The following is a 25,867-nucleotide window of genomic DNA, read 5'->3' on the forward strand; positions in this document are numbered from 1 at the left end:
AATGCATTCAGAAACTAATGGGGGGGGGGGGCAACTATTGGCCCAACTATTGGCCCAAAGAGCAAGTACTACCCAGTGGCCCAGACATATCAACCTTCCCCTTTTAAAATGCTATAGGTATTGAAATGTTTTGGTTATTATGTAGCCCTTTCTACAACATGCATGCAAGACCACTTACAACAATAGTTACCAGGCTTATGTGCAGTACAGGCAGCAAACCAATGCTGAGGTGCATAGTAGGTTGGACAAATACTGAAAGTTTTGCTAAAAAAAAGAAACCTAAAAGTCAACTTTTAAATGCACAACATTGTTTCAAATTTATAGAAACATTTTTACACCTACTTTTTAGCAAAATTCTTATTATATAAATGATGTTTTCTGATGACTTCTCATGTGCACAGCCCTGCGACAGAGCCATGGTGAACTTATAGCAGTTACCTGCACCTACTCTACCAGCATTTTGGACCTGCAGAAGTGTCAGGCGCAGGTGAATGTGGCTTACCTGGATATACTTTGGTTTCTGTATGGAGGAGAGAACAGAAAACCTGCGATCTTCATTTTTCTAATAAGCATTTATTTACAAATTTAAGCACATTAAAAAAACTTTTACAAATTAAGTTGAAACGCACAACCGAATTAAATAACAAATTCTCACCCTGACCTATAAAGCCCTTGCCAACGCTACCCCTCACTAATCTACAAATATCACACCACCCCCTAAGGTCCAACAATGACCTGCTCCTTGCATCTTTGTCCATCACCTTCTCCCATGTTAGACTGCAGGACTTCTCTCGTGCGGCACCAACCCACTGGAACACTATTCTTCGGACTGTCCGACCTTTCCCCTAACCTCTCCTCCGCTCCCAAAGGACATTTTTGTTCAGTGAAGCCTATCACCCAACTCGGTAACACATGAATTCCACTTGCCTAATACTTGCCCTCATCTAACTCTGTACCAACATTATTCTCACCCTCGCAGTCCTCACCTCCTTCAAGATTGTAAGTTTCCACAGGAATAGTGCCCTTAATTCCTCATGTATTTGTTTTTGAAAATTTTTGTCCTGTCTCTTAAACATATTATATCATCATCATACTTTTATCTTTTGTACTTGTATAGACATACGTATAATAATAAAAATATTATATTTGTTTTGAGCAATCTCTGAAGAATATTCTGGAACATTGAAAAAAACAATACAAATATTGGGTTTGATCAGTCTATTGGTTCATGATCATAAATTATTTCTGAACATCTGCTAATATTGTCAGTGTGTTTTTGTTTTTTGTTGGTTTTCCCAGTGATCACAATCACAAAATGATTTTGCTTTAAACTTTATTGTTGCTATTGGCTAAGAGGTAAAAACGTCACCTCTTAGCAAAAAAATTTTTTAGCCGTGGGCTGCTGTAGCAGCTAAGAACGGCAATCGGTTGAAACAAATAAAGGAGCTTTCTACATGAAGTATCTTATTATACTTCATGAATGAAAGTCCCCACTATTTGTTTCAATAGTCAATCCTAGCGTTTGTACAACGCTAGGATTGACTTTCACTTTAAGGTGTTTAATATGATCTGTGCTTAAACATAGAAGTGTGTGTGTTTGTCTTTTTAAGGGATTTGAACAGGGGCACTATGGGTACAGTGGGCATGTGTGTTTGGGTTATTGTTTTTGCTCATTTTCATTTGTGTAAAAGTGCTTCTTATTTATGTTTTAACTTTGATTTAGCAGGAAACTTTGGCTCTGTTTGGTGATATTGCTTTTTCATTACATCTAATATGCCAGGAGTAATGTCCGTGTACTTGCGCAAAACAAATGTTCCATCCACAAACATTTTGGGGTACTTGGCAATAAGATGAAGTAATGTCAATATCATTAAGTTGTGGAATTCGATATCTGCAAAAAGGCACTAGAAATGTGTTTTTGATTAGGATGGGTGAGAACTGACACTTAAAGGGACACTGAACCCAAATTTTTTATTTCATGATTCAGATAGAGCAGCAATTTTAAGCAACTTTCTAATTTACTCCTTTTATCAAATTTTCTTCATTCTCTTGCTATGTTCATTTGGAAAGCAAGAATGTAAGTTTAGAAGCCGGCCCATTTTTGGTTAACAACCTGGGTTGTCCTTGCTGATTGGACAACACCAATAAACAAGTGCTGTCCATGGTCTGAACCAAACATTTGCTGGCTCCTTAACTTAGATGCCTTCTTTTTTAAATAAAGATAGCAAGAGAACGAAGAAAAATTGATAATAAGAGTAAATTAGAAAGTTGCTTAAAATTGCATGCTCTATCTGAATCATGAAAGAAAAAATGTGGGTTTAGTGTCCCTTTAAGTATAGGGACATTTTTCACAAAACTAAACAAATATACTTTTAAGCAATTACTATATTTGTGAATTTCTTTCTCAAGGAACTGGCAACCACAGTCCCAGAAATGCCATGGATGACATGAATAGGTATTTTATTTTTACAGTTTGGAGGTCATTACTTTAAAAAAAAAAAAAAAAAAAAGTTTAGTGTAAATACGCATTTTCTAGTTCAAAGCTTTATTTGAAACTCCCATTGCAATCAATTATTTGCTAACCATGGCAATTGGCTCTACAATAAAAGAATGCAAATCCGAACACTGGGAAATTGTAAGCAGCTGCTCCTCGGATCGCCTGCACACGTGTCTGTGGTGTGTTTATTTCACTAGGGCTCCTGATGAAGATTAGCTTGTGATTGCAGTACAGGAACTGCTGAGTAAGAAGGAATGTCAGAGAAAGTCAACTGGAATTTTCTTTAACTATAGTCTATTACAGCATGAAGATACCCTTAAACATACATTGTAGGTCCTAAGCTGGTCAGTGTAATGGGGTGACATTAGTTCATTTTAGCAACTTGGTCAAACTCTTTTCACAATTACGTAACACGAATTCCGTTGTCACGTGCGTTCTCTGGAAGCTTTTGGTCTGTAGTCTTGCACTTGACTCTGAGCACATTGTTTTCTCCATTGTCCTTAAATGCCAATGTACCATATGTTCTTCATCCAAACCTCTTCTCTTGGCAAGTTAATCACCTCCTTGTTTCTTATACCTTCTCTATGCCAATTAGGGCCCCCCCTAGCATTTGCACTGTCTTGGACAATATAGATTTGTCTGGACCCCTCAGTCCAGCCCCCTTTATCTCATCTTCTTGTCCCAACATTTAGTTCCTGTATAAAGAATAAGACTCCTATATTGCACGTCCTGATCAGGGTCGGCTCCATGATAAGAATATGATTGTATCATATAAATATAAGTCTATAAATAGCTACCGGCTTCTATCGATGCCTCTAAAGTGCACTGTGATCTTAGGTGGGGCCTAAGATCACAGTGCACTTTTGAGGCGTCGATAGAAGCCGGGTAGCAATTTATAGACATATTTATATGATACAATCATATTCTTATAGGTTCACAGTACATAGGTTGTATTAAGCAGTCTGATATCCATTAGTTATTGCGAAACAGGTACAGTATAGCTAAATCTAATCTACAAAATTACCAGTACCTGAAAACCTAGTATCCTCACTGCTGTTGCAAACAAAGGGGTTAATTGCATTGGGGGGTATGGGGTGCATGGCTGTTTAGGGGACATGATTGAGATTTGAGAATGAGTTTAGGGGTTTTGGATCATGGTGATTAAGGGGTGAATTGTTTTTAAGGAGCTTTTGCACTGGGGGTCTCAAGATTAATGGCTCTGATTTAGTGCACTGCATAGGATTTAGACTTCGTTCTTTTACCTAGTGATTTAGCTCATATTCTCCAAATGTTAATAGTGGGGGATAAGCCAGCCAGAAGCTACACTTTCCTGCAGAATATGTAGGTCTGCTCTTATTTTGACTCTCATACATGCTTTAAAAATGTGTGCCCCCTCGTTAAAAAAAAATGCCCCCCCATTTCATTCGTTCTGGAGCCGACCCTGGTCCTGATACCATAAAAATGAATTCATAAACTAAATATAGGATGTACTTTGCACCTTCTTGTACCCTCACCGCCTGGGGCTAGTGCCCATATTGCCCTGCCCAGAAAGCAGGCATAATACCAATCTGTCACTGTTCTATTATTTCTACTAGACTTGTGAATTCAGCATTTTCATTCAATGCAGAAGTAGGCAGACTTTTGTGATGGTTGGAGCTGAATGTTTTTTCTTGTGAAAGTGAAGCACACTGAAACCTGGATTTTCTGATCAGCTAAATCTACCCCCCCCCCCCATATATTTGTTGTACTTTGGCTTCCCCTGGCAGACACTGGCACTGTACTTTGATCATGCATTGCGGACAGCATGTACACATACGTTTTCTTGTTTTCTTTATTTTTTGTTGTCAGTGTACCGAAGGGCCAGCACTTCATTATGGCATAAAGCTGATGTTGTGCCGCTACGTTTTTTGCAGTATGTCAGCTTCTGGGGGAAACCTGTGCAATTTTGCACACTGTGCAACAAGATAGGGTTTTAAATTTTAAACAAATGTAAGTTCCTTAAGCAGTTGTCGACCCATAGATGGTAACCTTTGTTCATCAAAGATAGGAGATCCCACACAATTTTGCCATTTGTGCCCATAGAATCGTTTTAAACCAGGTGGATCAAGATGGCTGTCTTTTCCTTCATAAATGAGGTATAACCTGTAGTGCATTCGCCCAATTTATAAAATTTGATTCCATAACGAACTTATATAAAAAAGCAATCTTCCCTTAAAGGGACATTGTACACTAGATTTTTCTTTGCATAAATGTTTTGTAGATGACACATTTATATGGCCCATCTGGGAGTGTTTTTGTAACAATGTATAGTTTTGCTTATTTTTTTAAGAACATTGTGCTGTTTTTTTTAGACTCCTAACCAAGCCCCACCGTGCTAGATGAATACATGTGTTTACAGACTACTGCTGGCTCCTGTTTATGTTATCTGCTTTTTTATATAGGGTGGAGGGGGGAGTGTCTGCTTTTTTGTTTTCCCAGCCCATTTCAGTGGGTGTTCCAGATTACCTAATCAACAGTGTTAAACTGGGAGCTTCTAAGTAAGTTCTTAAAAAGGTTTATACTGGATTTTTAGATCTGTAACTGTTACATGCAGTTATATTTAAAATTTGGTGTATACTGTCCCTTTAAATTTTACGAGGGCTTCATCTATGCAGATGTTCTGGTCAGGGGTGTATTTTTTTGCAAACTTTTCAGACAGGTGTTTTATCTGGGGCCGTATTTTGTATAGCCTGTCTTGCAAGGGGTCATTTCTTGGACACTGGGCATTATCATTAAAATGCAGAAAACAAAGCAGTTGTTCATATCTATCCTCTTCATAGTCCCTGAAAAAAGAGGGGTAACCAGGATGGGGGTGCTTGTGCCAGTAGGAATGTATGTTGTTGTTTTATTTTCCCCCCCTCTCTATACCCATTACAAAGATCAGTGCCCGGTTAGGTCTCTGGGGTGCCAGGTGTTTTTCTTAAAGTGGTGTGAACTTGGTTTAGCCGACATATATTGGCTGGCATGTAAATTAGTTTGAGTAGCCATAGTCTCAAACGTGTTGTCAGTTATAAAAAAATAATTGTCTCACAAACTGAATGCTGGTTGTAATACCAGGAGTTGCTGTAAATGGGGGTATTTCAGGGGAGGTTAAAGGGACATGAAACCCAAAATTTTTCTTTAAAAAATCAGATAGAGAATACAATTTTAAACAACTTTCTAATTTACTTCTATTTAATTTGCTTCCTTCTCTTGTTATCCTTTGCTGAAAGGTTTATCTAGGGAAGCTCAGGAGCAGCAGAGAAACTAGGTTTTAGCTGCTGATTGGAGGCTGCATTTATATACCGATTGTGATTGGCTCACCCATGTGCTCAGTTAGAAACCATTAGTGCATTGCCACTCCTTCAACAAATTATACCAAGAGAATGAAACAAATTAAATAATAAAAGTAAATTAAAAAGCTGTTTAAAATTGTATTACCTATCTGAATTATGAAAGAAAATTTTGGGGTTTCATGTCCCTTTAAGTTTGGGGGTACCCAATTTTTGACTGAGATTATTGGATGTTCTGAATGCCTCATTTTATATGGTGATAGGCTGGGACCACCATTACTAGAACCCTAACTTAGGGGCTCTATATCAGATGCTGTTAGAGTGTCACTTTCAGATAGAACAAAGGTGTCACTCTCTGAATCATGCGCGAGAATGGAGTAAGCTTCTCCTGCGAAGTAACATGCCATGATGCAAAAAGGTGAAATTGATTTATTTTTTACTCCTACCTAACACCAACTCCCTGAACCCACCCACCAATTCCCACTTCCACCCCCAAAATGAACTCTACACACAACCCAAAAAAATAAAATTACTGATCACAGTAGAAAAAGCTGGGATCAGATCTAAACAGCATTCAAAGAGTTAAAAAAAAATAATTTAAGAACACTAACAGTAAAAAAGAAAAATGAACAGATCAGAACACAATAATCACAGAGTGCTACGGTAAATCTAAATTTTTGGCTTGGGAAAACATCGCTAGCATAATGCTTTTTGTGCTTCTCGGGAACCGCTCGTATTGCAAGTTGAGAAATTGATTTATTTTGCGTTAGCGGTAGCCTGAAAATCACAAAAACGCTAGCTGAAGTTTGTGCGTACGTGTGTTCCCCCATAGACATCAATGGAGAAAAAAAAACTAACACCCTACTTGCGAAAAGAAAAAAAGTGAGAAAACTTAACACCCTACCATAAGATCCTAGCCTAATAACCCCTAATCCACCATCCCCCCCACACCGCAAACACTAAAAGTATTAACCCCTAAACCGTCATCCCCTCACATTGTAAAGTATTGAAATAATCTATTCACCCCTAAACCACCATCCCCCCCACATCGCAAACTACCTAAATAAAATATTAACCCCTAATCCCCCATCCCCCAGAAAGCAAAGTAATGAGCTATAATCTAAACCCCCTAACCTAACACTCCCTAATTTAAAACAAATTAAAATACCCATAAAAAACTAAAAAAATCCTACCTTAAAATTTAAAAAAAACATACTTGTAAAATTAAATTAAAACTTAATCTTGCCTAAAAAAAACCCTACCATTACTGAAAAATGAATAAATTACATTACAAAAAATCCTATAATTTACAAAAAAAAATACCATTTACTAAAAAATACCCTACCATTACAAAAAATAAAAAACCTACCATTACAAAAAATAATAAATGAAAGGACCAAAAATAGAAAATATATTCCTTTTCTAATACCCCTTAAAAAAAAACACCCCAAAAACTACCCATTGCCCCAAAAAGGGCATTTTGCTGGGCATTGTCCTTAAAAGGGCATTCAACTCTTTTGCTGGAATCCCCCCCCCCCCAAAAAAAAAACGCTTTAAAAAAAAAACACCCCCCAAAAAAACAACTCTAACCCCAAAGTTGGTACTCACCAATGATGATGGTCGATGCTCCATCTTCATCCATCGCGGGTCCGTCTTCTTCCATCTTTATCCCAGCCGCAGTCCATCTTCTTTTTTCTTCACGGTGGTGGTGGCGGCGAGGTTGGTCCACTTCAGACCATCAATAGGGAGGTTTTCTTGATGTGGTCTCCAGCTGCACACTAAATAGTGAATGCAAGGTACCCCTTTTATATAAGGGTACCCTTGCATTCCTATTGACTGATTTTAATCTTCAAATTCAAATCAGCCAATAGGATGAAAGCTTTTTCCTTGTCTGGGGAATGGGTAGTTTTAGGATATTTTTTTTTATTTTGGGGGGGTTGTAATGTCAGGGGGTTAGTGTTAAACAAAAGAGCTGATTGTTTTAGGACAATGCCCTACAAAAGGCCTATTGGAAGTTTATTTTTACAATATTTTTTTTCATTTTTTTTTTTAAGGGGCATTAGAATAGGATTATTTTTCTTTATTTTTGGTAATTTTGTTTGTTATTTTTTAAATGGTAGGATTTTTTGTAAAAAAATTTTCATTAATGGTAGTTTCTTTTTATTTGATTTTACAGGTAATTTTTTTTATTTTAAGGTAGTTAGGATTTTTTTAGTTAATATATGGGTATTATATTTTAGGTTAAGTTAGGGTGTGTTAGGTTAGAGGGCTTAGATAATAGTTTATTAATTTGTTTTTTTGGGGGGGCGATTTAGGGGTTAATATTTTATTTAGGAAGTTTGTGATGTGGGGGGTGGCGGTTTAGGGGTTAATAGTATTATTTAGTGTTTGCGGTGGGGGATGGCGGTTTAGGGGTTAATAGGTTATTTAGATACTTTGCAATGTGGGGGATGGCGGTTTAGGGGTTAATCACTTATGGGTGTAAGTGAACTTTGTAATGTATTTTTGTTGTGTTTTGTGCAACTTTTTCATTTTGGTACACTGTTTACTACAGCTCTTAGATTGTGGTAAAAATTAAAGCGCAATCTCAATTTCTCCTGACTTGTAATATCAGCGCTAGCTTAAAACTGTTTGCACCTCACAGCCCAAAGTGCGGAGAATAGAAACCACAGGGAAGGGTTAAAAATGTGAAAATTGTTAATTTACAAAAAGGGTCAAGATTTAACTAAAAAAAGAAGGAAAAAGGATTAAAAAAAACTCCACAAAAGTACTGAACAGTACTTGTGTACTGTTATGAGTGATCACAGTAATACAGTATGTATGTATGTATGTGTGTGTATATATATATATATATATATATATATATATATATATATATATATATATATATATATACATACAAGTAGCCCTCAGTTTACGCTGGGGTTAGGTTCCAGAAGGAATGGTTGTAAATCGAAACCGTTGTAAATTGAAACCCAGTTTATAATGTAAGTTAATGGGAAGTGAGGGAGTTAGGTTCCAGGCCCCTCTCAAAATTGTCATAAGTAACACCTAATACATTATTTTTAAAGCTTTGAAATGAAGACTTTAAATGCTGAACAGCATTATAAACCTAATTAAATAATCACACAACACAGAATATATAATTAAACTAAGTTAAATGAACAAAAACATTTGATAAACAGCATTATAAACCTAATAAAATCACACAACACAGACTTTACTTGCATTTTTCTGCAAACAGTTCTTTCTATGCATTCCAATCTGAACTGATTTATAGACAGGAAGATCTTGTTCCTTTGAAATCTGCTCGATAGCTCAGGTCTGGTTAAACTGATTAATTTCAGCTTGCTTGGCTTGCATATCTTTGCTGCAACACAAGTGGACAGCTCCACCTACTGGCTATTTTAATCAATGCACTGCTTCTCAATAGCAGTCACATGACTGAAAAAAAAGGTTGTTATTCTGAAACGGTGCAAATTGAACCGTTGTAAACCGAGGGCCACCTGTGTATATGTATATATATATATATATATATATATATATATATATATATATATATATATATATATATATATAACTAACGCCTAGATTTAGAGTTCTGCGTTAGCCGTCCAAACCAGCGTTAGGGGCTCCTAACGCTGGTTTTGGCCGGCCGCTGGTATTTAGAGTCTTGGCTGAAGTGAGCGTTAGAACTCTAACGGACAAAACTCCAGCCGCAGAAAAAAAGTCAGGAGTTAAGAGCTTTATGAGCTAACGCTGATCATAAAGCTATTAACTACTGTGCTCTAAAGTACACTAACACCCATAAACTATCTATGTACCCCTAAACCGAGGTCCCCCCACATCGCCGCTACTCTAATAATTTTTTTAACCCCTAATCTGCTGACCGCACACCGCCGCCACCTACATTATCCCTATGTACCCCTAATCTGCTGCCCCTAACATCGCCGACACCTACATAATATTTATTAACCCCTAATCTGCCCCCCCAACGTCGCCGCTACCTACCTACACTTATTAACCCCTAATCTGCCGACCGGACCTCGCCGCCACTATAATAAATGTATTAACCCCTAAACCGCCGCACTTCCGCCTCAAAAACCCTATAATAAATAGTATTAACCTCTAATCTGCCGACCGGACCTCGCCGCTACTCTAATAAATGTATTAACCCCTAAAGCTAAGTCTAACCCTAACACCCCCTAAGTTAAATATAATTTAAATCTAACGAAATAAAATAACTCTTATTAACTAAAGTATTCCTATTTAAAGCTAAATACTTACCTGTAAAATAAACCCTAATATAGCTACAATATAACGAATAATTATATTGTAGCTATTTTAGAATTAATATTTATTTTACAGGCAACTTTGTATTTATTTTAACCAGGTACAATAGCTATTAAATAGTTAATAACTATTTAACCCCTTAACGACCGAGGACGTGTAGGGTACGTCCTCAAAAAAAGGCAGTTAACGCCTGAGGACGTACCCTGCACGTCCTCGGTGTGGAAAGCAGCTGGAAAGCATCCTGCAATAACTCTAGATGGCCATCCGATGCAGAGAGAGCCACTCTGTGGCCCTCTCTGCACCGGACATCGATGGCCGGTATCGTTGGTGGGTGGGAGCCGACTTGGGAGGCGGGTGGGCGGCCATCGATGGGCCGGGTAATGTAGAGGGGGGCGGGATCGGGGGCGGGGCCGATGGGGGCGTGCACGGGGCGGGAGCGGGTGGGAACCGCTACATTACAGAAAAGACTGTGTTAAAAGTGTCAGAAAAAAGTTTTTATTTAATAAAAAAACAAACAATCAAAGGTATCTAGGAGGGGGGTGGGGGTTTGTTCTTTGGTGGGGGGGGGGGAGCTACACTACAGAAAATGGGGAAAAAATAAAAAAGCAACTGTTTTATTCTAAACTGGGTACTGGCAGACAGCTGCCAGTACCCAAGATGGCGGCCATTAAGGCAGAGGGGGAGGGTTAGAGAGCTGTTTGGTGGGGGATCAGTCAGGTTGGGGCTAAGGGGGGCTCCTACACAGCAGCATATGTAAATATGCTTAAAAAAGCATAAATATATCTTTTATTTTAGTACTGGCAGAGTTGCTGCCAGTTCTTAAGATGGCGGGGACAATTGTGGGGCGGGGAGGGAAGAGAGCTGTTTGGGAGGGATCAGGGGGTCTGATATTTCAGGTGGGAGGCTGAGCTCTACACTAAAGCTAAAATTAACCCTGCAAGCTCCCTACTAGCTACCTAATTAACCCCTTCACTGCTAGCTATAATACATGTGTGATGCGCAGCAGCATTTAGCGGCCTTCTAAGTACCAAAAAGCAACGCCAAAGCCATATATGTCTATTTCTGAGCAAAGGGGATCCCAGAGAAGTATTTACAACAATTTGTGCCATAATTGCACAAGCTGTTTGTAAATGATTTCAGTGAGAAACCTAAAATTGTGAAAAATTTTACTTTTTTTAATTTGATCGCAATTGGCGGTGAAATGGTGGCATGAAATATACCAAAATGGGCCTAGATCATTACTTGTGGTTGTCTACTACACTACACTAAAGCTAAAATTACCCCAAAAAGCTCCCTACATGCTCCCTAATTAACCCCTTTACTGCTGGGCATAATACACGTGTGGTGCACAGTGGCATTTAGCAGCCTTCTAATTACCAAAAAGCAATGCCAAAGCCATATATGTCTGCTATTTCTGAACAAAGGGGATCCCCAAAGAAAAATTTACAATCATTTATGCCATAATTGCACAAGCTGTTTGTAAATAATTTCAGTGAGAAACCAAAAGTTTGTGAAAAAATTTGTGAAAAAGTGAACGATTTTTTGTATTTGATCGCATTTGGCGGTGAAATGGTGGCATAAAATATACCAAAATTGCCTAGATCAATACTTTGGGATGTCTTCTAAAAAAATATATACATGTCAATGGATATTCAGGGATTCCTAAAAGATATTAGTGTTCTAATGTAACTAGCGCTAATCTTGAAAAAAAAAATGGTTTGGAAATAGCAAAGTGCTACTGGTATTTATTGCCCTATAACTTGCAAAAAAAGGAAAGAACATGTAAACATTGGGTATTTCTAAACTCAGGACAAAATTTAGAAACTATTTAACATGGGTGTTTTTTGGTGGTTGTAGATGTGTAACAGATTTTGGGGGTCAAAGTTAGAAAAAGTGTTTTTTTCCATTTTTTTCTCATATTTTATAAACATTTTTTATAGTAAATTATAAGATATGATGAAAATAATGGTATCTTTGAAAAGTCCATTTAATGGCGAGAAAAACGGTATATAATATGTGTGGGTACAGTAAATGAGTAAGAAGAAAATTACAGCTAAACACAAAGACCGTAAAAATGTAAAAATAGCCTTGGTCCCAAATGGACAGAAATGGAAAAGTGCTGTGGTCATTAAAGGGTTAATAGCTACCTAGTTAAAATAATTACAAAATTACCTGTAAAATGAATCCTAACCTAAGTTACAATTAAACCTAACACTACACTATCAATAAATTAATTAAATAAACTACCTACAATTATCTACAATTAAATCAACTAAACTAAATTACAAAAAAAACAAACACTAAATTACAAAAAATAAAAAAAGATTACAAGAATTTTAAACTAATTACACCTACTCTAAGCCCCCTAAAAAATAACAAAGCCCCCCAAAATAAAAAAAATGTCCTACCCTATTCTAAAATAAAAAGTTTACAGCTCTTTTACCTTACCAGCCCTTAAAAGGGCCTTTTGCGGGGCATGCCCCAAAGAAAACAGCTCTTTTGCCTGTAAAAAAAACATACAATACCCCCCCCAAACATTACAACCCACCACCCACATACCTCTAATCTAACCCAAACACCCCCTTAAGAAACCTAACACTAAGCCCCTGAAGATCTCCCTACCTTATCTTCACCACGCCGGGTATCACCGATCCGTCCAGAAGAGGCTCCGAAGTCTTCATCCTATCCGGCAAGAAGAGGTCCAGAAGAGGGGTCCGAAGTCTTCATCCTATCCGGCAAGAAGAGGACATCCGGACCGGCAAACATCTTCATCCAAGCGGCATCTTCTATCTTCATCCATCTGACGAGGAGCGGCTCCATCTTCAAGACCTCCAGCGCAGAACATCCTCTTCTCCCGACGGACTAACGACGAATGAAGGTTCCTTTAAGGGACGTCATCCAAGATGGTGTCCCTCGAATTCCGATTGGCTGATAGGATTCTATCAGCCAATCGGAATTAAGGTAGGAAAAATCTGATTGGCTGATTGAATCAGCCAATCAGATTCAAGTTCAATCCGATTGGCTGATTCAATCAGCCATTCAGATTTTTCCTACCTTAATTCCGATTGGCTGATAGAATCCTAATCGGAATTCGAGGGACACCATATTGAATGACGTCCCTTAAAGGAACCTTCATTCGTCGTTAGTCCATCGGGAGAAGAGGATGTTCCGCGCCGGAGGTCTTGAAGATGGAGCCGCTCCTCGTCAGATGGATGAAGATAGAAGATGCCGCTTGGATGAAGATGTTTGCCGGTCCGGATGTCCTCTTCTTGCCGGATAGGATGAAGACTTCGGACCCTCTTCTGGACCTCTTCTTGCCGGATAGGATGAAGACTTCGGAGCCTCTTCTGGACGGATCAGTGATACCCGGCGTGGTGAAGATAAGGTAGGGAGATCTTCAGGGGCTTAGTGTTGGGTTTTTTAAGGGGTGTTTGGGTTAGATTAGGGGTATGTGGGTGGTGGGTTGTAATGTTGGGGGGGGGGGTATTGTATGTTTTTTTACAGGCAAAAGAGCTGTTTTCTTTGGGGCATGCCCCGCAAAAGGCCCTTTTAAGGGCTGCTAAGGTAAAAGAGCTGTAAACTTTTTATTTTAGAAAAGGGTAGGGCATTTTTTTTATTTTGTGGGGATTTGTTATTTTTTTAGGGGGCTTAGAGAAGGTGTAATTAGTTTAAAATTCTTGTAATCTTTTTTTTTTTTTTTTTTTTTTCCCAAAAGGTTTTTTTATTGAGGATTAAGCATTACAACAAATGTCACAGCGCAGGTGACCAACAGGTTAGCATACACATAAACATTATGCCGTTGTAATGACACAGTAGACATAGCTATTAATGAAAACACTGAGCATATAGATCGAGCATGTCAAGTAGGAAATAAGATATCTACCATATAAACCTCATTTTCGATTAATGTGAACATAGAGATATATCAATTATGAAAACCTCGTTTACGAACAGTATGAACAAACTTAGAATACAAGGACCGAGAAGTACTTCAGTCCTTCACAGTAACTCAACTTTCTAGAAATTTCGTGAAGTCAGCTTAGGAGTACCTCTCCGTGTACTTCAACTAGTAATTGTAGTGCGCATCTCCTGGCGGGGGAAGCCTGGTATGGAAAGAGGAGGGGGAGGAGGAGTATGAGCTCTCATGTTATATGAGGGGGGGGGGGAGAGGGGGTAGGACAAGAGAAAAAGAGTGGGGGGCGATCATTTTATGTTAGGAAGTTTAAAAAAAAAGCGGGTGTTATTGGCTAATTAGCATATCTCACCTGGATGTGGAAGTTTAATTATGGTGGTAGGGGTGACTAGAACCTTTAATTCGACCAGGAATTTAGCTTTGAGCTCCCTGGTGGTTAAACCAGGACTCCCAAATCTGCCAGTATAGCTCTTCCTTGTCCATATTGGAATAGAAACTTTGTTCCATTTTGGCGTACACCTGCATTATAGATGTAACAGCTGTTACATCTGGGGGATGGGTTTGTTTCCAGGCCCTTGCTATCGCCAGTTTCGTGGCCGCTAGGACAAAGATGACCAATTTAGAGACGTGGGTTGGAACACTCCTCGGGAAAATGTGTAGAAGGGCGGTTGCAGGAGTGAGTGGAATAGAGAGCCCAAGATTAGCACAGAGGCATTTTACCTGTGTCCAGAGAGGTGCCAGTTTTGGGCAGTCCCACCAAATATACATATCTGAGCCTCTTTGCATGCACTCCCTCCAACACAAAGGGGACGTTGTAGGGAACATCTGTGACAGCCTCGTGGGAGTATAGTACCATTTTAGGAATAGTTTCATGTAGGCCTCCAATGTGTTTTCACAGTGTACCATCTTTTTAGTTAACGTCATGGCTGTAGATAGATCTTTATCTGAAATAGGTCTGGATAAATCTCCCTCCCAGGCCCTTAGCTGCCATGGTCTGTCTTTGTTAGTGGACGACTGTAAGAGATCATAGTGGAACGATATGAGTCTAGGAGTCCTAATAGGGAGTTGCCATAGCTTTTCCCAATTAGTCAGGGCCTGTTTAGGGCTTTGGGGAATCCCCAAGATGTCATAAAGGGTAGAGCCTCGAGTATTCAAAAGAGGCCCATGGGGGGGGGGGCTCTGGGATAATTGTACTTATATTATGGGGTGTGATTAAGGTGCCTGAGAGGTATAAAGGGAGACCCACTTTCAGGTCCCAATCACTCCACTGCTGTATGTGTGTGTCAGGGAGAGCCGCTAGTAAGGCTGGTATAGAATGAATGGGAGACGGGTGTGGGGCAATGTCGCGTAGATTTCTAAGGTAATACCAAACTTTCAGATTATCTCTGATAATGACATTTTGCAGTCCCAAGCTGTCAAAGCAATGACTAGGGATCCAGGGTAAGTCTGCCAACTTTAGGCCCAGGGGAAGGGCCAATGTTTCTATGCTTTTCCAGCCCTGTTGTTCCCCCTTGTCTGCCCACGCTGTGATATGAGAAAGCCTGGCTGCCTCATAATAACCACGTATGCTGGGCATTGCAACTCCTCCATATTCATATCTTTTTTGGAGTATCTTCGCCGCTACCCGGGGCCTGGACCTATCCCAGATATAGTGTTGCCCAAGAGATTGGAGCTTATCTATTAGAGCGGTAGGTACATTAAGAGGGATACAGTGAAAATAGTACAGAATTTTTGGCAAGATCGTCATTTTGAAGGAGGCAATGCGGCCCAGCCATGAAATTTCTTTAAGACTCCACGAGGAGGTAAGCTCAGTAACCTCTTTAATAAGGTTTGTATAGTTAACGGAAATAACTAATTTCGGGTCTGGACCAAGTTGTACCCCCAAATGTCGAATGGTGGTTCGGGACCATTGGAAGGAGTACGATGTTTGTAGTATATCCAATTCAAATGCTGGAATGCATACTGGTAAAGCCTCTGTTTTGGTGACATTTACCTTGTAGTAACTATGAGCTCCGAACTCAGTGATAATATCAAAGAGTACTGGCAGGGAGCCTATTGGGTTTGTTAAAAAGAGCGTAATATCGTCCGCGTACAGTGCGATCTTCGCAGTCGCGCCTCCAAGCTGAACCCCTCTTACTGTAGGTGATTGCCTAATAGCCTGAGCCAAAGGTTCAATAGCCATGGAAAAAATTAAAGGTGACAGGGGGCATCCTTGTCTGGTGCCGTTGGTGATACATATTTCCGGAGAGGCAAACCCCATACCCTTAACTACTGCTGAGGGGCAAGAATACAGGGCACGGATTGCTTTAATAACGTCCTCTGGTATGCCAAATTGAGCAAGCGTATGCCATAGGTATTCCCATCTGACCCTGTCAAGCTCTTTTTCTGCGTCTAGCGACAGGGCCAGCATGGGCGACCTCAGTCGGGAGGCTTCTGTAAGTATGTTTAGCATTTTTCGAGAATTGTCTGGGCCTTCTCTACCAAACGTGAAACCCACTTGGTCTGTATGTAACACCTTCGGGAGCAGGCCATTAAGGCGGTTAGCCCATAGCTTTGCATATAGCTTTACATCACCATTTATCAAGGAGATTGGTCTGTAACTTGTACATTGTGAGGGATCTTTGTTTGGTTTCGGACATGGGCAGAATTTACTGCTTGTAAAAATTCTTTATGGAATGAGCCTGCCTCTCGGGCTTCCAAAAAGACCTTGAGGAGGATCCCATGGAGTTCCGATTTAAACAATTTATAGAAGGCTGTTGGGTACCCATCTGGACCTGGAGCCTTGTTATTTTGGGAGTGTTTAATGGCTAAACTAAGCTCATTAGGGAAATGGAGCTTTAAGTGCTTCTCCATCCCCGTCTGGGAGGGATGGCAAGCCCAGCGTCTGTAAGAAATGTACTACTTCACACGAGGAGGACTCTTTAGTAGCCATCGAGGGCTTAAGATGGTACAGATCAGAGTAATAATCCGCAAACGTCTCTCAATTTCCTAGGGGAGTTAGACCGGAATGTTACCTCTCTGGACGAGATAAGATCCTAGCCGCCGCTGTCCTGCTCCTTAATTTATGGGCAAGGAGGGTTGAGGCCTTATTACCTTGGCAATACATCAGCTTCTTGAATCTAGCATAAGAGTCTTTAACTCTTTGCAGGTCTCTATCTGCCAATTGCAGTTCGCAGTTCCTTAATTTTATCGGCTAGGCTTGTAGTTGGGGAATTTTTATTCTCCTGCTCTACAGCACGAAGCTCAGCCATGAGAAGGCCTAGGGGTAGACCTGCTTGACGTCGTAACATTGCCTGCCTTCGAATGCATATCCCTCTTTTATGTATGCTTTCAGAGCGGCCCCCTATTGATTTGGGGAGGCACCATATCGGGGTTTCATTATTCTTAAAAACTCTACAATAGAGGCTTGGAGGGGGATTCTAAATGTTTTATCTTGGAGCATTTGTTTTGGGAATTTCCAGCTAGGTCTAGTCTCTGTGGCTAAATCAGTAGAGAGAGTGAACATCAAAATATCATGATCTGGCCCATGAGAGCAGACCCTAATGTGTGACGTCTAGGACTCTTTTAAGTGTCATGAGTCAGTGAAGAAACTGGTCGAGCCTCGAGTTACGAATCTATGGGGTTCTAGAAAAATATGTATAGTCTCTGTCATTGTGTGTAGTGCCCTCCGACGTCATACAGATTATGTTGGATAATGTCTTTAAGTTCGTCTAGAATATCCTGTTGTCGGGAATTGTTGGCGTATCACAAAGTATGCGTCTATTGTTTTCCCACTCTGAACCTTCTTATCTAGTAGGGGGTCCCATATTATATTAAAGTCCCCCCCTAGTATAGTGCGTCCCAGCTTTGTGTTTCTCAATTTTAGACAGTGCATCTTTCAGGAACTTAGATTGCATTTTGATTTGGGGCGTAGATGTATAACCAGAAGTGAATAATATACCGTTTAGTTTACAATTGAGCAGTAGAAACCGCCCCTGGCTATCTCTCTCTGCGTGAATATGGTCAAAATGTATAGATTTGTGTTATGGCAATCGCTACTCCTCATAGATTTCTCAGTAATGAGAAGCCTAGGACCACTACAGGACTATTCTGGGGTCTTTATATGGAGTCTGGGTTGACGCCCAACCAGTGTGTCTCTTGTATAAAACATGACTCTGTACTTTCAGGGACTTCATGGTATTGGTAAGCATACTTCTCTCGTCTTGCGAGTTAAGTCCCTTTGACATATAATGTTGCAAAGGATATGTTATTAGGGGTTGACGCCCCTCTTGAGTTTTTTCTTGGGGGGGAGTGATGGGTAGGGAGAGGGAAGGTAGAGGAAGGGTTTAGGTAGTAGGACTCACCCCGTCTGGATCTGCGCACCTGAGTGTGGCCCTCTTCGGGCACAAAACTTGTTTATCGTATCCTTAATCAAGAAGAGCCACTATGGATTATTTCCCTTAGGGAGCTTAATTTCACCTAGAGAGTGATAAGAACGAGATATATTGAAAAAATGAATAAGAAAAACAACTAGTCAATTCAAATAGTATAATAAATGTCTTAGAAGTTTGGAACCAAGTGTATCGATGTTGATTATTTGAGGTTCTTGAATATTTTATCAGGTATGGTGAACCCTCTGGATCACCAAAGGAGAAGTGTGTCTGAATACTAAACTGACTTCTCCAGTCCCCGTAAAAGGGGATAACACAAATAGAATTTGCGTATTAGGTAGTACAAGTATTTAACTTGTATGTAGAGATTGACTGTCATTGGGGGAGTGTGAATAAAAGGAATATACCAAAGTTTGTTCGTTAAACTAATAAAACATCACATTACTGCAAGCATAGTAACATGTAAAGTTAGTGATATAAATATATTGTAGACACTATTATCTCGCTATACAGTTTAGGTCAGTAGCATATAGGTGCCTGAGAGAGACTAAATAATGTGGAACTGAAAAGAAACGACATGGGGAGAGCCCGTGAGTCCAACAGAACCAAATGGCTACTAAGAGAGTAGAGCAGGTACTGCTGGACAAGCGCCGTTCTCCTATGGGAAGTCACAGGCCCCCACGTCCCTTGCATATTAGACAGCTGATACCTGGAAAATACATTTAACAATATATACATGTTTACCAGCTATAGACCAGAACTATTTATTTATCATTTGGTGAACCATATACAGTGTCTTTCTTTTAATATAATTAAACACATGAGAAATACATCTAACAATATGTACGTGTTGTACCAGCTTCAGACCAGAGCATAGCAACATGAAAGTTAGTGATATAAAATATGTTGTAGACACTATTATCTCGCTATATAGTTTAGGTCAGTAGCATATAGGTGCCTGAGAGAGATTAAACCACCTGTGGAATGAAAAGAAACGAGATGGGGAGACCCCTGAGTCCAACAGAACCAAATGGCTACTAGGAGAGTAGAGCAGGTATTGCTGGACAAGCGTCCATTCTCCTATGGGAGGTCACAGGTCCCCACATGTCTCTCGTGTTTTAGACAGCTAATACCTGGAAATTACATTTAACAATATATACATGTTTACCAGCTGAAGACCAGGACTATTTATTTACCATTTGGTGAACCATATACCAGTTTTTTTTAAGCTATAACTAACCATGATAAATACAGCTAACAATATATACATGTGTACAGGCTTCAGACCAGAGCTCTTTATTTTATCATTTGGTGGGCTTTTGTAGTCTAGGGGTAAAATCTGGGGCGCCAGCCCGGATTTCAGTGGCGATAGGAATATCCTTTACATTAGATCTTGGTAAAGGTTGGATCATGTCCTTAATAGCTGGCCCGATCTCTTGGGGGCAAAGAATCAGTGTCCTTTTGGGGTTTGGTGGATGCTAAGCCCAATCTTGTAAACAGGTCAAAGCCTTCTTTAGGATGGATGAAATTGTGTGAGTCTCACCATCTTTAGAAACTATAAGCCTTGTCGGGTATCCGCCATCTGTACCTGATATTTTCCGTTCTCAGAATTTGGGTGGATGGTCCCTGAAGGATACGTCTCTTTGTAAAGTGTAGCTGGAAATGTCCGGGAACACAGCTATTTGTTGGAAACTTATCAGGAAGTTGGGGTTTGTTAACCAGCTCTCTCATTAATCTTCTCTTTGTGGGTAAAGAAATGGACCCCTAGCTAGAACATCTCTAGGTTTTTCTTGAGAGACAGTTCTAGGTCGACGGCTACTCTGTGGACTCTGTCAAGTAGGAGACCGGCGTCTCCGAAGAGGGACAGTAAGATATTACAGAGCTCCAGAACATATGACTCCAGTTCTTGGGGGCAACCTCTTCAGGTATCCGCGGAATCTCAGATTATTCCGTCGGGAGCGGTCTTCATGTCAGCTAGTTTCAATTCCAGGTCACGATATTTGGATTGCTAAGTTTTGGGAATAGGCTTGTAAGTGGGCATTGGTCCACAACTAGGTCTTCTTGTTTACGCTCCAAAGTTCAGTGCGTTCTCCCAATGCACCAATTTCTCTACGGAGCTCAGCTGTGAACCCTTAATTTCTTTGTCAGTGTCTCTTGATAGGAGGTTCATTCGTTCTGGTTAGTACATCCACAATGTTTGCAGATAAAGTATCTGACATAGGAGATTGGGAATCTATACTGCCTTCAGATTCACTGCCTTCCAATGCAGGAGTGGAGTCCCCTGTACATTTGAGTTTTCCCAGCATGATGGTTTTTTAAAATGATCTGCGACTGTTTTTCCAGATGGGTGAGACGGTTTAGTTTTCCTTTTGGAAGTTTGGGACATGGTTTAAAGCTTGTTTCTTTCATGCCAAAGCCAGGTGTTGTGACACTAGTTTTGCAGTGTAGACTATATTGAATAGGACAATGGTGAGGAGGAATGATACTAAAGTCCCCCTGACCGTCAATCTTAGTTTAGGTAGCCATATTTAGCAGTGTTCCGCAAGCCACAATGAAGTTCTGCTGCTTAACCCTCGGTATTATCAAATCTAGGTCAGTCCTCCTCAAGGGTGGGTAAAATGAAAATCTCCATAAACACCTTCTCCAGGGAGATTGCCCTCACCTGGCCAGGACGGAAAAGGAAATGAGGATATGACCTGCTGCTCTCTTCGTACAGCAGGAAATGGATGGAGAGAGTGTCAGAGAGTATCATGAGGAGTTAGGCTCTAATCTACAGTACCTGCTGAGTAACAGCGCACTCCAGGGGATTGCGCCTCTATGATATTTTAGAAATTGGTGTAGATCAATTACACTCTTAAGCAATAATAAACATACCTTTATACCCGATACCTTGCTCTGAATCAAGTATACAAGTCCTGATAAGTGTGGCCTTTTAACTGCCCAACCTGTAAATTGCAGATAGTGAGAATGCTATAGTAGGTAGGACCTGTAGTAAAAACAATTGTTAGACAGAGATAGTAAGTAAATAACACTCCACTCTGGCCTAAGAGCCCAGATATACACGGCCGAGCAGCAGGCAGCAACACCACACAGTAATAAGGCAGGTTGTTATGACAATATATTTTCACAGTTCAACTGAAGTTGCTCAGCATGTATGGATCAACCAAAAGAGGGCAGCCCAGGCAGAAGCAACAGATGATGCCCCTGGGAGTTACCAGTGGGGGAGCATACAGATATAGAGAGTCCCTCTCCTAGATAGTAAACTGGGGAGCCTCTTATCACCCGCACTTTTATGTGCTGCTCTCAGAACCACTAACAATTTTAAGGCGGGAAAGGTGAAAATGTCCCAGAGAAATTCACTCTAAATACTTAAATGGCTAATAAGGAGGGACTCTGAAAGTTCACTTGTTTGGTGGGTGTCTCACAAACTTTATGGGCTCATTCCCATATCCTGCAGTTCTTGTAAAGGCTTCAATTACGGTGCCCTAAATCACATCACAAACAATGGCGTCTTTATAGGAGGGGACAATAGTTGGTGCAGGGGGTAGCAATAGTTGGTTGTAGGGGTATTTATTAGTTTGTTTAGCAGAATAAATTGGGGTGTAGCTGCACTTGATGATCCGTGCAGTATAGAGAGGAGGGGGAAGAACACAAATCCCCCCTCAAAGCAGGCAGTCCCAGCAAGCAAAGGTGAAAGTCTTTGGAGTAAATAAGAACTTTTTTATATTGAATCCCCTAAACTTTCACAGCACAGCTCTGAGCGTAGTAAACCAAAAACAAAGATAAGGTTTTGTGTTATTTAGGTGCTGCAGTTTCCGTGTTTCATCTGCTATGCGGTTAGTTTGTTGAGCCCCCAGTAATAAAGGTCCTGTGGGCTGTCTTCAGTGGGGATGTAAAGTGTGTAATGGGCTTTTGTTAATGTCCCTTAGGTTTTTGGGCTTTCAGAGTGGCACTATTGTATAGGAGTGCGATACTGGGAGCTGCGTGAGACAGTCTGATGCAACACTAGGTAAGGTAAGATGGCGGTCTTTTTAGCGTCTCAGGCTCTCTGCCTTGTCAGTGTGTATTACGGTCAGTTGCTCTTACCAGCTCGGCGCCCCACAGTCTTTCAACCGGGTTACTGCTCCTGGGTGCAGCGGTCAGTCTGAGATGTCTCCGTGCAACCTTTTATTGTCTTTGCAGGGACTAGAGTGGTGTCGCATGTATGGGCCGGCCTGTATTTCTTCTCAATCTCGGCACCAGCCCTAGGGATTCACTGTGCTTGTTGTTTCTTCAGCCCCGGAGCGGAGCCCCGACCCCTCCGGTGCTGAATTCTAGCTGAAGCTGGCGTCGGTTGCGGTATAGGGCAGCGTGTAGTATCTGTGTGCAAACACGCACTGGGAATAGGCCTCACAGGTTCCTTAATGCAGCTCCGGCCCAGAGTGCAGGCTATATAAGCACTAAGCCTCACCGGTGGTCCCGTAAGTCAGGCTTACCCGTGCTTCCACTTGCGATGATAAATCTCAGGCCTGTCCTCGTTAGTGCTAGTAGGCCCAGGCAGTCGCTCCTATAGCTGTATAGAAATGGGTCTCCCCACCGGAGCTTTTCCAGGAGCCCCCCACAGTGCCCAGGCAAAACTCTCAGCCGACACCGGGCCCTCCGTGGACTGTTACCAGAAAGGGCAGCTGCAGGATCTTATCGGGCACAGGTTTTCTCCCCCTCGCATGCGCAGCTTCTTCCTAATATCCGCGGGGCAAGATGGCCGCGGTTCGCGCCAAAGAGGATCTCAGGTGGGTGTCCCGGACTCCAAGTGTCCTCTTTCCCCTCAGCAGGTTTCGCCAACTGCCTCCCCCACCTCCATTCTCCCTCCAGGGGGACTCAGCCTAACGAGGCTTGGTGGCTAATGTTCCGGTTTGTGTCGGAGTGGCCGGTAAGGGCGCTTAGAAAAGATTGGAGTCCCAATATGCGGTCAGTGTCACCCCGGCCAGGCTGTAATCTGTGGCTCAGTCCTTCAGTCCGGAGCGGATCCCCGACCCTCCGGGAGCCTGATGGGGTGCAGCTTTTCTATCTCCTGTATGCAAGCGGCTTGTTGACGGTAGGAGTGTGGCTCAAAGCCTTCCTTCTGATATCGCAGAGATTTCTCTTTTAAAGGGAGGCAGTAGGTGCCTAAAGTGGTAGGAAGCACTATATATCACCTTTTAATTATAGATTAGGCGACTAAACACTTGTTTTATTTTAGTTTTAGCTGAGTAAAGCTGGAACACTGATAGTGTGCGTTGCCGGTCGGCTCTGCGGTTAGCTCCGCCCCCCCCTTTTTTTATTTTTTGTAATTAGTGTTTATTTTTTTTTGCAATTTAGTGTTTGTTTTTTTTTTGTAATTTAGTTTAGTTAATTTAATTTGTAGGTAGTTTATTTAATTAATTTATTTGATAGTGTAGTGTTAGGTTTAATTGTAGATAATTGTAGGTATTTTATTTAATTTAATTTATTGAAGTGTAGTTGTTAGTTTAATTGTAACTTAGGTTAGGATTTATTTTACAGGTAATTTTGTAATTATTTTAACTAGGTAGCTATTAAATAGTTATTAACTATTTATAGCTATTGTACCTGGTTTAAATAAATACAAAGTTGCCTGTAAAATAAAATTAATCCTAAAATAGCTACAATATAATTATTATTTATATTGTAGCTATATTAGGGTTTATTTTACAGGTAAGTATTTAGCTTTAAATAGGATTAATTTATTTAATAAGATTTATTTTATTTCGTTTAGATTTAAATTTTATTTAACTTAGGGCGGTGTTAGTTGTTAGGGTTAGACTTAGCTTTAGGGGTTAATACATTTATTAGAGTAGCGGCGAGGTCGGTTGGCAGATTAGGGGTTAATACTTGAAGTTAGGTGTCGGCGATGTTAGGGAACGCAGATTAGGGGTTAATACTATTTATTATAGGGTTTTTAGAGAGCGGGAGCGCAGCGGTTTAGGGGTTAATACATTTATTATAGTGGCGGCGAGGTCCGGTCGGCAGATTAGGGGTTAATAAGTGTAAGTAAGGTAGCGGCGACGTTGGGGGGGGCAGATTAGGGGTTAATAAATATAATATGGGGTCGGCGGTGTTAGGGGCAGCAGATTAGGGGTACATAGGTATAATGTAGGTGGCGGCGGTGTCCGGAGCGGCAGATTAGGGGTTAAAAGTGTAGTGCAGGGGTCAGCGATAGCGGGGCGGCAGATTAGGGGTTAATAAGTGTAAGGTTAGGGGTGTTTAGACTCTGGGTTCATGTTAGGGTGTTAGGTGCAGACTTAGGAAGTGTTTCCCCATAGGAAACAATGGGGCTGCGTTAGGAGCTGAACGCTGCTTTTTTGCAGGTGTTAGGTTTTTTTTTCAGCCCAAACTGCCCCATTGTTTCCTATGGGGGAATCGTGCACGAGCACGTTTTTTAAGCTGGCCGCGTCCGTAAGCAACGCTGGTATTTAGAGTTGCAGTGGCGTAAATATGCCTGAACGCTCCCTTTTTGGAGCCTAACGCAGCCCTTCAGAGAACTCTAAATACCAGCGTTGTTTAAAAGGTGCGGGGGGAAAAAAAACACGCGTAGCTAACGCACCCCTTCTAACGCAAAACTCTAAATCTAGGCGTAACTAAATAACTAAATGTTTTTTATTTTTTATTACAAATGTAGCAGTGATCTCTCTACCTCTCTCTGCAGTGCAGACAGCCAGTGATTCCAATCCAGTGGCTGTCACATTGTTTCAGTGACTGGTTGTCTCTGCAGTCCAATGTGACAATTGGATCCTGGGGGACTACCTGAGTTGCCCGGCAAGTCTGATCTTCTGGGGTAAGCATTACAGGGGAGAGCGGGGGGATGAAGAAGTTAGAACGTTCCAATCCATGCCGTCCTAAAAACACTTGGAAAGTTGTTTAACCAATATCTTTAACCCTTTAAGAACACAGCTTTCAGTTTGCTCAATTGTTTTATGACGGAAAAATTCCGTCATATGTCCTTAAGAGGTTAAAGCCAACATCTACTATAACATTTGCTTAATTCTATAAGGAATTAACTGAACACATTTGGTCAGCCAATAACAAGAGGCAGATAAGTGCAGCCACCCATCAATATCTAGCTCTCTGCTGTGCTGCTTTAGAGCCTACCTAGGTATTCTTTTCAACAAAGGATAACCAGAGAAAGAAGCAAATTAGATAAAAGAAATAAATTGGAAAGTTGTTTAAAATTGTATATTGCTATATATGAATAGTAAAAGAAAAGAATGGGGTTTATTGCCCTTTAAAATTGGCCACGTTACTAAATTAGACAGATTACTTTACATGCACATAACGCTCATTGATGAGAAGATGCATTTTATTTTATAAACAAATATAGCTGCTGATGTGTAACTCCTGCTGCTGATGTGTAACTCCTGCTGCTGATGTGTAACTCCTGCTGCTGATGTGTAACTCCTGCTGCTGATTTGTAACTCCTGCTGCTGATGTGTAACTCCTGCTGCTGATT

Source organism: Bombina bombina, chromosome 3 (assembly GCF_027579735.1).
Source record: "Bombina bombina isolate aBomBom1 chromosome 3, aBomBom1.pri, whole genome shotgun sequence".
Taxonomy (NCBI): domain Eukaryota; kingdom Metazoa; phylum Chordata; class Amphibia; order Anura; family Bombinatoridae; genus Bombina; species Bombina bombina.